General features: G+C 43.4%; 2 non-coding genes across 2 annotated transcripts; one reads left to right on the top strand and one right to left on the bottom strand.

Moving 5' to 3' along the window:
• Nucleotides 1-601: 601 nt before the first annotated feature.
• On the bottom strand, nt 602-688 carry trnay-gua (transfer RNA tyrosine (anticodon GUA)). The gene is given in 2 exon segments: nt 602-637; nt 652-688. It is a non-coding gene; the product is annotated as a tRNA-Tyr (tRNA).
• A 433-nt stretch (nt 689-1,121) lies between these two features.
• Nucleotides 1,122-1,194, top strand: trnar-acg (transfer RNA arginine (anticodon ACG)). The gene has a single exon. It is a non-coding gene; the product is annotated as a tRNA-Arg (tRNA).
• The last annotated feature ends 12,894 nt before the right edge of the window (nt 1,195-14,088 follow it).

Here is a 14,088-nt window from a genome sequence, read left to right as displayed (position 1 = left end):
GGATTGGGAAGCTTTTAAAAACCAACAGAAGACAACTTAAAGGGTAATTGAGAAGGTGAAGATGGAACATGAGAGTAAGCTAGCCAGTAACGTTAAAGAGGATACAAATGTTTCTTCAAATACATAAAAGTCATGTGTGACAATGAAATGATGGATGAACTGAATAAATGTATTTTGCCTCAGTCTTCACCATGGAAGACACGAGCAGTATGGTGGAAATTTCAGGTATCGGGGGCATGAAGTCAAGTCAAGTCAAGTTGTCACTTTTATTGTCATTTCGACCATAACTGCAGGTACAGTACACAGTAAAAATGAGACAACGTATTTCAGGACCATGGTGTTACATGACACAGTACTGAAACTAGACAGAACTATCGTAAAAAAAACAACACAGAGAAAGCTACATTAGACTACAGACCTGCACAGGTCTGCATAAAGTGTACAAAAACAGTGCAGGCTCTACAATAAATAATAAACAGGACAGTAGGATTGGATGCCTTCCATGTGGTTACGTGTCGGGGCACTTCTGAGAGTAGTGTTGAGCCAGCCAGTAAGTAGCTCCGCGATATGGAATTGATGATTAGCATAAGAAAAGAGCGAGTCCTTCGAGCCGGAATCGAACCAGCGACCTAAGGATGACGGCATTTGTCACTACAGTCCTCCGCTCTACCAGCTGAGCTATCGAAGGAAAGGCACAAGAGACACGTACAACACACTGGAGGAAGTCAGCAGGTCGGACAGCCTTCGTCGAAACGAGCAGTCAACGTTTCGGGCCGAGACCCTTCGTCAGAGAAGGAGAGGGCTGGTAGGTGCCAGGTGAAAAGCCAGTAAGAGGAAAGATCTTACTTCGATGTGATAAAACAGGTCGGGAAGTCCTGCTTGCGAACGATGTTTATGGAGCTGAGTGACAGCTGCCTGCCTACCGCCTGGGCCCGAAACGTCGACTCTTCGCTCTTAGGCGTAGAGGCTGTGTTGCCTGCTGAGTTTCTTCAGCATTTTGTGTGTGTGTGTTGCGTTGTACTTCCAGCATCTGCAGACTTCCAACGACAGAAAAAGAATTTTCTGGTGTTGGTTCGTTTTGAAGTACTCCAGCACCGACAGTCGTTTGTAGTGAGCGGAGGGGGCCAGTGGCGCAATGGATAACGCGTCTGACTACGGATCAGAAGATTGTAGGTTCGACTCCAACCTGGCTCGCTGATGTTTTCCCCATTTTTTTTGCAAGCTTTGTCAACTGTCTTCTTTAACCTGCTTCCTGACCAATTGCCTTCTTCCCCATTTATGACTGACTCCTCAGCTGAAAGCTCACGCTTCATTTCAGCATCAGCTGCCAGTTATCTTTGCCTCATCGCTTTTCGGGCCTTTTGTCCTCCTCTGACATGCCCTCTTCGCTGTTGCAAGGGCGAGCTGTCGCGATGGCGCTGAGCTGCGGTCTCCGCCAAGTTTAATTGTCATTCAACCATGCAGTTCAGCATTCACCAGCATAGTTCCACCCGGGCTCAACAAGAAGCTCAGAGCCCTCGGCCTTGACCCTGTCTTGTGCAGCGGGATCCTGGACTTTCTGTCAGAATCAGATCGCAAGCAGGTTGTAAGAGTGGGTTCCCTCACCTCCAGCCCTCTGACTGTCAATACAAAAGCCCCTCAGGGCTGCGTACTGAGTCCCCTCCTTTACTCTCTGTATACCCATGACTGTATGGCCATCCGGAGCTTTAATCTGCTAACTAAATTTGCCGACGACACTACATTGATTGGCCTTATTTCAAACAATAAAGGAGGTGGCCAACAGGGAAGAAAGAAGTCATCTCTCTGACACAGTGGTGTCAAGAAAACAACCTCTCCTTCAATGTCACAAAAACAAAGGAGCTGGTTGTGGATTACAGGAGGAATGGAGACGGGCTAACCCCTACTGACATCAATGGATCTGGGGTTGAGAGGGTAAACAGCTTGAAGTTCCTCAGCATCCACATCACAGAGGATCTCACATGGTCTGTACACAACAGCGCCTCTTTCACCTCAGACAGTTGAGGAAGTTTGGTATGGGTCCCCAATCCTAAGAACTTTCTACAAGACACAGTTGAGAACCTCCTGACTGACTGCATCGCTGCCTGATATGGGAACTGTACCTCCCTTAATCGCTGGACTCTGCAGAGAGTGGTGCGGACAGCCCAGAACATCTGTAGTTGTGAACTTCCCATGATTCAGGACATTTACAAGGACAGGTGTGAGAAAAGGGCCCGTAGGATCATTGGGGACCCGAGTCATCCCAACCACAATTTATTCCAGCTGCTACCATCCAGGAAGTGGTACTGCAGCATAAAAGCCAGGACCAACAGGCTCCAGGACAGCTTCTTCCACCAGGCCATCAGACTGAATAACTCATGCTGATATGAGTGTAGTCTATATTACATTGACTGTTCTATTTATTATAAATTACTATGATTGCACATTGCACATTTAGATGGAGATGGAACGTAAAGATTTTTACTCCTCATGTATGTGAAGGATGGAAGAAATAAAATTAATTCAATTCATTACCAAATGAATCAGCGTTCCTGCAGGACCAAGGTGCAAATCACAGAACCAACAGTAGCACAAGGCACATATAGCCTATGTAATTATGATAGCAAGAAACATGCAGTCACAAAAATAAAAACATGTTGCCTGGGTATCCCATACTGTAAAAGGTCTAGATGGGATAGAGTTTGTCAAAAGTTTTCAGGAACACTTCCTTCATCAGTAGGTAGAAATCCCAACCAAAGCGTATGTGTGTCACAACCACGGATTCAGCAGCACAGTAGATACGGCAATTGTGCTTGTGAATTTGCACATGTCAGGAAATTACTGTTTAATCGTGATAGTATTTAACTCCATTCTTGCCGTCGTAGTGCTTGTCGAGACTTGGACAGAGCATAGCAAAGCTTCGCTGCTGTTTTGCATTTGGCCTTTCCTGAGATATTGGATTTTCAAAATCAACTGGCTCTGAAGACTAACGGTATTCATTTAATATTTTGATGTTCTTTTCAGCTGCAGTGTAGGCTTCCTTTTCCTTTTGAGAGTTTTTGTTAACGGCCCTGTTTGGCCTAGTGTTTATTGTTTTTCTTTCCCTTTTTCGTATTAAAGTCTGTGAACTATCGACCTGCTTCAGTGCCTCTCACTCTGCACATGGGCCATATCCGAACCGTGGTGACAATGTGAAACTGGATCTGCTATGAGGGTTTGAGACAGGGCAGGTGACAGGAGTTTGTGTTGGGGAACACTTTGCCTCCAGTGACCGCCATGCCATTAGTTTCAAAGTAAATGTGGATGAGGATATGTCTGGTCTGCGGGTTGAGATTCTAAATTGGAAAAGGGCAGTTTTGACAGCATCAGAAGTGATCTGTCAAGTGTGGATTGGGCTGTTTTCCGGTAACTGTGTACTTGGAAACTGGGAGGCATTCAAAAATGAAATTGTGAGAGTAATAATCTTGTATGTGTCTGTCAGAATGAAAGATAAGGATAACAAGTATAGTGAATCTTGGTTTTTGATAGATATTGAGGCCCTGGTTAAGAGAAACATAAGGAGGTTAGAACAAATAGGGTGCTTATGGACTACAAGAAAATGCAAGAGAACACAAGAAATAAAGCAGGAAGCTTGAAAGAAGGCATGAAGTTGCTCGAGCAAATAAGGTGAAGGTGAATTCTAAAGGATTCTACAGTATGTTAAGAGCAAAAAGAATACACGTGACAAAATTGGTCCTCTGGAAGTGCAGAATGGTAATCTGTGGAGGCAAAACAGATGGGGGAGATGTCAAATGCATTCTTTGCCCCTGTGTTTACTCAGGAGATGGATACAGAGTCTATAGAAGTGAGGCAAACCCGCATCAATTTCATCAATCCTCTGCAGCTTAGAGAGGAGGGTGTTTTCAACCCTGAGGCAAATAAGGGTGGATAAGTCTCCAGAATCCTAAGGAGGCAAGTGCCAAAAGTGCTTGGGCCCTAGTAGAGATATTTAAAGCACCCTAGCAACCAGAGTAGTAGCACAGGTTTGGAGGATAGGCAATGTTGTTCCCCTGTTTCAAAAAGGCAATAAACAGAAACAAGGTAATTATAGGCCAGTGAGTCTGACATCAGTTGTGGAAAGTTATTGTAAGGGAGCAAACATGTAAGTGCTTGGATAAACAAGGAATGATTAACGATAGTCACCATGGCTTTGTGTGTGGCAGTTAATGTCTAACTAATCGTCGAGTTTTTTTGATGAAGTTACCAGGAAAGTGGACGAATACAAGGCAGTGGATGTTGCCTACATGGACTCTAGTAAGGAATTTGACCTTCCAGCACACAGGGCATACACTTTCCCCACTGTTACCATCAGGTAGGAGGTACAGCAGCCTGAAGGCACATACTCAGTGATTCAGGAACAGCTTCTTCCCCTCTGCCATCCGATTCCTAAATGGACATTGAATTTTTGGACACTACCACACTTTTTAAATATATACAGTATTTCTGTTTTTGCACGGTTTTTAAAAATATATTCACTATACTGTGCATATACCATAATTTTTTTTTCAGTGTGTCACACCAGTCAGCCATTCTAGTCTGGCACGTGGTGTCAGGATTGGTATCCTTTCAGATTAACCGGGTCACGATATGAACATTCCTGACTCGATCCTTGTTTTTTTGTGAGGCCGAGTGGCTATCTCGGCGCTCAACCCGGCACGGATGGACAGTGTGGATGGAAAGGGGGGGGAGGGGGGTGGCCTTCGTTCCGAAGTCCAGTGCTGATACCATTGCGCCACCAGCTGGCCAATACCATAATTGATTTACTTATTTGTTATAATTATTTGTTACATACCCACAGTTTGAACATGGGACAGTGGGATGACGCAATGGTCTTGTGAGAGGGGTGATGTAATGGTCTTATGAGTGGAATGATGTTATGTCATGTGATGGCATGTTCCAAATGGTATTTAAACCAAAGCCTGTGATCTGAGACGCTGTTCTCATTTTTATTTTTGATGCAACGTTGTCGTTGCCAGTTGGAGGTGTGGAGGGTCCACCGGTTTTGTTTGTTGCACATTTATTTGTCCCTTACAGTCCAGTAGCAGAGAGTGAAGGCATTATCAGAGTTATCTGAGCTCAAAGGATTGGATAAAGTAAATGTCATTCAGTGTTTTGGGGAATGATGGATCTTTGAGACTTCATTCAGGAATTGCGGCATGCATATTTAAGTTAAACCCTTGCAAAGTCGGGAAGGTTTGTGCAGTGACAACCCTCCAGTCAAAAGGTCTGTTCCTTTTATTTCCTCATGATTTCTGCGAACAAGGCATCTCCCAGCGGTGGAATCGACAGATCGTCGATACTTCGAACAAATCCTTTATTTTGGGGAAGTCTCTCCTTACTGACTGTATAAATCGCATGGACTTTTGAATTTATCACTTCAAGTCTGAGCTTGGATGAGAACTCGTTAAGTTTGAATGTTTCTGCTGCCTAACTGTAAACTTTCAGTTAAGTTGGTCATTTGTTTACTTTTCTAAGTTTGAGTAGAGGTTAATAAATCTCCGGACTTGTCTTAAACCCTGTCTCAATGCAACCCTGCTGCATTCGTAAAATATTATATTATTTTATTTATTTATTTTTCTCTCTGCTACATTATGTATTGCATTGAACTGCTGCTGCTAAGTTAACAAATTTTGTGTGTGTTGTTTGAATTTCCAGCATCTACAGATTTCTTCGTGTTTACCTCCTTGTGCAGCTGGATTCTCGATTTCTTCACTTTCAGACCTCAGCCAGTTTAGTTCGGCAACAACATCTCCTCTACAATTGTCATCGGCAGAGGCACACAGCAAGGATCGGTGCTTAGCCCTCTGCTCTGCTTGCTTTACACATACAGTGGTATGGCTAATCACAGCTCCAATGCCATATTCAAGAATGCTGGTGACACCACTGCCTTAGGCCAAATCAAAAGTGGTGATGAATCATCATAGAAGGGAGACTGAAAATCTGGCTGAACGGTGCCACAACAACAACCTCCCAATTCAATGTCAGCAAGACTAGGATCTGATTATTGACTTCATCAGAAGGAAACCAGAGATACTGGTCCAGTCCTCATTGGAGATGCAGAGGTAGACAGGGTCAGCAACTCTAAATGCCTCAGTGTTATCATTTCGGAGGACTTGTCCTGGGCTCAGCACAATTACAACAAAAGCATGGCAGCAACTTATTCCTTAGGAGTTTGCAAAGATATGACATGACATTTAAAATTCTGGCAAACTTCTTTTGATGTGTGGAGGAGAATATATTGATCAGCTGCACCACAGTCTGGTTTGGTAACACCAATGCCAATGAATGGAAAGTCCTACCAGAAGTAATACATGTGGCTCAGTCCATCAAGGATAAAGCATCTTGATAGGTTTCAATTTGGTCACCCCTCATTCTTCTAAATTCCAGTGAATAGAGGCCCAGAGCCATGTAACGTTCTTCATATGAGAAACTATTTCATCCTGGAATCATTTTTGTGAGCATCCTTTGGACCGTCCACAGTTTTGGCACATGCTTTCTAAGGTAAGGAGTCCAAAACTACTCACAATACTCCAAGTGAGGCCTCACCAGTGCTTTATAAAGTCTGAATATTACATCCTTGCTATTAAATTCTAGTCTTCTTGAAATGAATGCTAACACCCTATTGGCCTTCCTCGCCACAGACTCAACCTGCAAATTCACCTTTAGAGTAAGTCCATAAGACATGGGAGCAGAATTAGGCCATTTGGCCCATCGAATCTGCTCTGCCGTTCAATAGTGGCTGATCCTTTTTATCCCTTTTTAGCCGCACTCCCTGGATTTCTCCCCATAACCTTTAATGCCATTTCCAATCAGAAACCTATCAAACTCTGCCTTAAATACACCCAACAACCTGGCCTGCACAACTACCTGTGGTAATAAATTCCTCAAATTCATCACCCACTCTCCGCATCCCTGTTCACTGGTCACTGGCAGACAACCAGAAAAGGATCCTTTTATTCCCAGTTGTTGCCTCCTACCAATCAGTCAATGCTCTAACCACGTTTGTAACTTTCCTGTAATAACATGGGCTCTTAAGTTGGTCAGCAGCCACTTAAGTGGCACCTTGTGAAAGGTTCTGGAAGTTAAAAACATGCTACATCCACTGCATCTTCTTTATCTATAATATGTCATCTCCTCAACAACTTCCAACAGGTTTGTCAGGCAAGGTTTTCCCTTAAGGAAACCATGCTGACTTTGTCTTATCTTGTCCACTGTCACCAAGTACTCCATAACCTCATCCTTAACAACTGACTCCAACATCTTCCCAATCACTGAGATCAGACTAACTGGTCTATAATTTCCCTTCTGATGCCTTCCTTCTTTCTTCAAGTGTGGAGTGACTTTTGCAAATTTTCAGTCCTCTGGCACCATGCCAGAGTCCAATGTTTTTTGAAAGATCATTACTAATGCCTCCACAATCTTTACCACTACCTCTCAGAATCCTAGAGTGCAGTCCATCTGATCTGGGTGACCTACGTACTTCTAGGTCTTTCAGCTTTTTGAGCACTTTCTCCCTTCTAATACTAACTCACCCACTGCTCTACTTTTACACACTACAACATCAGGCACACCACTAGGGTCTTTTACAGTGACAACTGATGCAGAATACTCAGTTAGTTCATCGGCCATCTTCTTGGCCCCTGTTGTTATTTGTCTGGCCTTGTTTTCTAGTGGTCCAGCAGCCAACCAGAAAAGGCTCCCTTTATCCTCACTCTTGGCCTCCTGCCGATCAGCCACTGATTTATCCATGTAGAATCTTTCCTGCCATGCCATCGGCTCACAGTTTGTTAAGGAGCCTCATCCCTGGCACCTTGTCACTTTCTGAAAACCCAAGTACACAACATCAGCTAATTCTCCATTGTCTATCCTGCTTGTTATTTAGAAACATAGAAGCATAGAAAACCTACAGCACAATACAGGCCCTTCATCCCACAATGATGTGTCGAACACGTCCCTACCTTAGAAATTACTAGGCTTACCCATAGCCGTCTATTTTACTAAGCTCCATGTACCTACCTATAAGCCTCTTAAAAGACCCTATCGTATCCATTTCCAGCACCATCGCCGGCAGCCCACTCCACGCACTCACCACTCTCTGAGTAAAAAACGTACCCCTGACATTTCCTCTGTACCTACTACACAGATCCTTAAATCTGTGTCCTCTTGTGGCAGCTTTTAGCTTTCAGCCCTGGGAAAAAGCCTCAGACTATCTGCACAATCAATTCCTCTCATCATCTTGTACACCTCTATCAGGTCACCTCTCATTCTCTGCTGCTCCAAGGAGAAAAGGCCGAATTCACTCCACCTATTCTCATAAGGCATACTCCCCAATCCAGGTAACATCCTCGTTTGCTACTGCTGTTCAGGAGGCTTTAAACTAATGTGGCAGGGGGATGGGAACAAGTCCAGAGAGACAGAAGGGCGTAAAATCAGGGTAGAAGCAAAAAGTAGTAAAGTGAAAAGTGAAAGTGGCAGGCAGGCAAATCCAGGGCAAAAAGCAAAAAGAGCCACTTTTCAACATAATTGTATAAGGGCTAAGAGTGTTGTAAAAACAAGGCTGAAGGCTTTGTGTGTCAATGCGAGGAGCATTCGTAACAAGGTGGATGAATTGAATGTGCAGATAGTTATTAATGAATATGATATAGTTGGGATCACAGAGACATGGCTCCAGGGTGACCAAGGATGGGAGCTCAACATCCAGGGATATTCAATATTCACGAGGGATAGACAGGAAAGAAAAGGAGGTGGGGTAGCATTGCTGGTTAGAGAGGAGATTAATGCAATAGAAAGGAAGGACATTAGCCTGGAGGATGTGGAATTGATATGGGTAGAGCTGCATAACACTAAGGGGCAGAAAACGCTAGTGGGAGTTGTGTACAGGCCACCTAACAGTAGTAGTGAGGTTGGGGATGGCATTAAACAGGAAATTAGAAATGCGTGCAATAAAGGAACAGTAGTTATAATGGATGACTTCAATCTACATATAGATTGAGTGAACCAAATTGGTAAGGGTGCTGAGGAAGAGGATTTCTTGGAATGTATGCGGGATGGTTTTCTGAACCAACATGTCGAGGAACCAACTAGAGAGCAGGCCATTCTAGATTGGGTATTGAGCAATGAGTTAGTTAGCAATCTTGTCGTGCGAGGCCCCTTGGGTAAAAGTGACCATAATATGGTGGAATTCTTCATTAAGATGGAGAGTGACATAGTTAATTCAGAAACAAAGGTTCTGAACTTAAAGAAGGGTAACTTTGAAGGTATGAGACGTGAATTAGCTAAGATAGACTGGCAAATGATACTTAAAGGGTTGACGGTGGATATGCAATGGCAAGCATTTAAAGATCACATGGATGAACTACAACAATTGATCACCCAAGTTTGGCAAAAGGATAAACCAGGGAAGGTAGTGCACCCGTGGCTGACAAGGGAAATTAGGGATACTATCAAGTCCAAAAAAGAAACATATAAATTAGCAAAAAAAAGCAGCACACCTGAGGACTGGGAGAAATTCAGAGACCAGCAGAGGAGGACAAAGGGCTTAATTAGGTAAGGGAAAAAAGATTATGAGAGAAAGCTGGCAGGGAATATAAAAACTGACTGTAAAAGCTTTTATAGATACGTGAAAAGAAAAAGATTGGTCAAGACAAATGTAGGTCCTTTACAGTCAGAAAGAGGTGAATTGATCATAGGGAACAAAGACATGGCAGACCAATTGAATAACTACTTTGGTTCTGTCTTCACCAAGGAGGACATAAATAATCTTCCAGATTATAGTGGATGCATTAGTGATAATTTTTCAAAACTCCTTAGATTCTGGATTAGTTCCTAAGGATTGGTGGTGGCATCCGTCGGTCTCGAGAGACCATGGATCTGCGCCCAGAATTTCCAGGGTGCAGGCCTGGTCAGGGTTGTATGGGAGACCGGCAGTTGATAAGCTGCAGGCCTTCTCCTCTCCATGGCACTGATGTTGTCCAAGGGAAAGGCACTAGGACCCATGCAGCTTGGCACCAGTGACGTCGCAGAGCAATGTGTTGTTAAATGCCTTGCTCAAGGATACAAACATGCTGCCTCAGCTGAGGCTCGAACCAGTGACCTTCTGGTTACTAGTCTGATGGTTGGCCCACGCGCCAACAAGTTCCTGAGGAGTGGAGGGTGGCTAATGGAACCCCACTTTTTAAAAAAGGAGGGAGAGAGAAACCGGGGATTTATAGACCGGTTAGTCTGACATCGGTGGTGGGGAAAATGCTCGAGTTGGTTATCAAAGATGTGATAACAGCACGTTTGGAAAGAGGTGAAATCATCGGACAAAGTCAGCATGGATTTATGAAAGGAAAATCATGTCTGACGAACCTTATTGATTTTTTTGAAGATGTAACTAGTAGAGTGGATAGGGGAGAACCAATGGATGTGGTATATTTAGATTTTCAAAAGGCTTTTGACAAGGTCCCACACAGGAGATTAGTGTGCAAACTTAAAGCACTCGGTATTGGGGGTACGGTATTGATGTGGATAGAGAATTGGTTGGCAGACAGGAAGCAAAGAGTGGGAGTAAACGGGACCTTTTCAGAATGGCAGGCAGTGACTAGTGGGGTACCGCAAGGCTCAGTGCTGGGACCCCAGTTGTTCACAATATATATTAATGATTTAGACGAGGGAATTAAATGCAGCATCTCCAAGTTTGCGGATGACATGAAGCTGGGTGGCGGTGTTAGCTGTGAGGAGGATGCTAAGAGGATGCAGGGTGACTTGGATAGGTTAGGTGAGTGGGCAAATTCATGGCAGATGCAATTTAAAGTGGATAAATGTGAGGTTATCCACTTTGGTTGCAAGAACAGGAAAACGGATTATTATCTGAACGGTGGCCGATTAGGAAAAGGAGAGATGCAATGAGACCTGGGTGTCATTGTACACCAGTCATTGAAGGTGGGCATGCAGGTACAGTAGGCGGTGAAAAAGGCAAATGGTATGTTGGCATTCATAGCAAGAGGATTTGAGTACAGGAGCAGGGAGGTTCTGCAGTTGTACAAGGCCTTGGTGAGACCGCACCTAGAGTATTGTGTGCAGTTTTGGTCCCCTAGTCTGAGGAAAGACATTCTTGCCATAGTGGGAGTACAGAGAAGGTTCACCAGATTGATTCCTGGGATGACAGGACTTTCATATGAAGAAAGACTGGATCGACTAGGCTTATGCTCACTGGAATTTAGAAGATTGAGGGGGTTTCTTATTGAAACGTATAAAATTCTAAAGGGATTGGACAGGCTAGATGCAGGAAGATTGTTTCCGATGTTGGGGAAGTCCAGAAGGAGGGGTCACAGTTTAAGGATAAAGGGGAAGCCTTTTAGGACCGAGATGAGGAAAAACCTTCACACAGAGAGTGGTGAATCTGTGGAATTCTCTGCCACAGGAAACAGTTGAGGCCAGTTCATTGGCTATATTTAAGAGGAAGTTAGATATGACCCTTGTGGCTAAAGGGATTGGGGGGTATGGAGAGAAAGCAGGCACAGGGTTCTGAGTTGGATGATCAGCCATGATCATACTGAATGGCGGAGCAGGCTCGAAGGGCCGAATGGCCTACTCCTGCACCTATTTTCTATGTTTCTATGTAAATCTCCTCTGCACCCTTCCTGTAGTGAGGCAAACAGAACTGAGCACAGTACTCCAAGTGAGGTCTGACCAGGGTCCTATATAGTGCAACATTACCTCTCGGCTCCTAAATTCAATTCCACGATTGATGAAGCTGATCCATATTACAAGTTATGCTACCGCTGACACCAGGCAGACAATCTGGAGTATTGATAATGGCTGGGGTCACCTGTCTTGTAAAGACATTGCCCAGAAGAAGACACTGGCAAACCACTTTTGCAGAAAAAAATTTCAAGAACAACCATGGTGATGGAAAGACGATGAGCACCCATGTCATACAAAATGCCACATAATGATGATGATGATGACCACACCCAGGAAATCTTGGAAGCTGATCCTCTATTGTCTCTCTGATCCTTATGGAACCTCAATGGCCCATGGACATCAGAGGTGCCTCTGTACATTTAGGCTGTTACTTCGACCACAGATCATAAAATATATGGGCAGAATCGGGCTATTCGGCCTATCATTTCTACTCCCCCATTCCATCATGGTTGATTTCTCCTGGGAGTGCACATTGCACAGAATTTCCCATGGTCCCAGAACACATCTTACACTCTTTCTGAGGAGGCTAAGGAGAGCTGGTCTACACATATCTATATTCACATCATTCTATGGTTGAATAGTGGAGAGCATCCTAACAAACTGCATCAGTGCATGATATGGAAACTGCACTGTAGCAGACAGGAAGGCTTTACAACAGGTAATCAAAACTGTCCAATGCATTATTGGCAGCAGCCTGTCCTGACTAATCAATAACCTACTAGCTTCCTCATCTCTGTTCTCAATGGACATCTCTGATGCTTGAGTTGTGAAGGATAGAGCTGTCAGTCTTAACATATACAAAAAACCTTAGTACCTTCGTACATGATTTATCTTCGTGATTAGTTATGTTTGAACTAAAGAAACCCTCAATTTATTTTGTCGATGAGACTTCACTGAGTGGGAACAAAGGGCACAGCCTCAGAATAGAGAGAAATCCATTTCGAACAAAGAGAAAGAATTTCTTCAGCCAGAGAGTGGTGAATCTGTGGAATTTGTTCCCACAGATGGTCGTGGAGGCCAAGTTGATGGGTATATTTAAAGCAGAGGTTGATAGGTTTTTGGTTAGTCAGGGTGACAAAGGTTACACAGGGGGAAGGTAGAAGAATGGGGATGAGAGGGATAACAAGCCAGCCATGATGGAATGGCAGAGCAGACTGGATGGACCAAATGAGCTAATTCTTTTCTTATGGTTTTATGACATTAATTACATTTTACTAGTTGTTTTCTGAATAAGGAAGAATCAGCAGGCTCTTAAACCAGAGGAGATAACTTCAATAGATCCATCACTGAACAGTTTCCACAACCCATACACTCACTTTCAAGGGCTCTTTCAACTCATGTTCTCTATATTTCTCATTACACACCAAATTATGGACACATGGAGCAAGCTACGTAGTTATGTAGTTGAGAGTAGTACCTTAGGGACTTACAAATCTAAATTTGATAGTTATTTCAACACTATTTGAAAAGGAATTTGGCAAGTTTTGTTGGACTGAATGGCCTCTTCTTGTCAACAACTTTCTAATGTTCTAATTTATTGCTTGTTTATAGTTAGTAGTATTTTTTCTTTTTTTCGTTTTATATTTCCACAGTCTGTAGTCTTTTGCATGCTGGTTGTCCACCCTGTTGGTGTAGTTTTTCATTGATTCTATTGTCATTATTAATTTTATTTAGTTTTCCCACAAGAAAATGAATCTCAGGGTTGTATATAGTGACCTACATGTACTTTGATAATAAATTTCCTTTGAACTTTGAAGTTTCTGCTGGATTCTTGGTGCATTTTTTAGTGACTGTCTTATTCTGAAAACATTTGATTCTGACAAGCACCAAAAGTAGAAAAATCTTCCCTTGATATGAGTAACTACAATATAATTCAAATTATAAGGAGTAAAACCATGGAAATCATCAGTACTTGAGGCAGCATTTGTAGAGAAACAATGTGATTGATTCTGAGTAATCATTACTCGGGTTGAATTCTCGTTTAAGCCTGCACTTCAATGAGGTTCATTAAACCAAGTTCAGTTTTAATTGTCATTCAACAATACATGAACACTCATGAATTCATCCAAATGAAACAGTGTTCCTCTGAGGTCAAGGTGCAAAACACAATACCAACAGTCACACACAGTGCAAGGCATTTGTAAACTACAGTCACACAGGAAAATATAGTCTAACTCCTAGGGCCATGAATGATGCAGCCGTCTGCAGTCAAGTGCCAGGAGGCAGCACCGACTCCAACACCTCTCTCCTGGGTGGCTGCAAACACAACAGCTTGAGGCTTAGTCCTTGCAACAGCCGAGAACATGCAGCTCCCCTGCCATCTGCCCTTGCCGTCTGCCTATAAACCAATGAATCCGACTTGCA

This window comes from Hypanus sabinus, chromosome 1 (genome assembly GCF_030144855.1).
Source record: "Hypanus sabinus isolate sHypSab1 chromosome 1, sHypSab1.hap1, whole genome shotgun sequence".
Taxonomy (NCBI): domain Eukaryota; kingdom Metazoa; phylum Chordata; class Chondrichthyes; order Myliobatiformes; family Dasyatidae; genus Hypanus; species Hypanus sabinus.
Note: the sequence above shows the minus strand (reverse complement) of the source record. Positions and strands in the feature narration are given on the sequence as shown.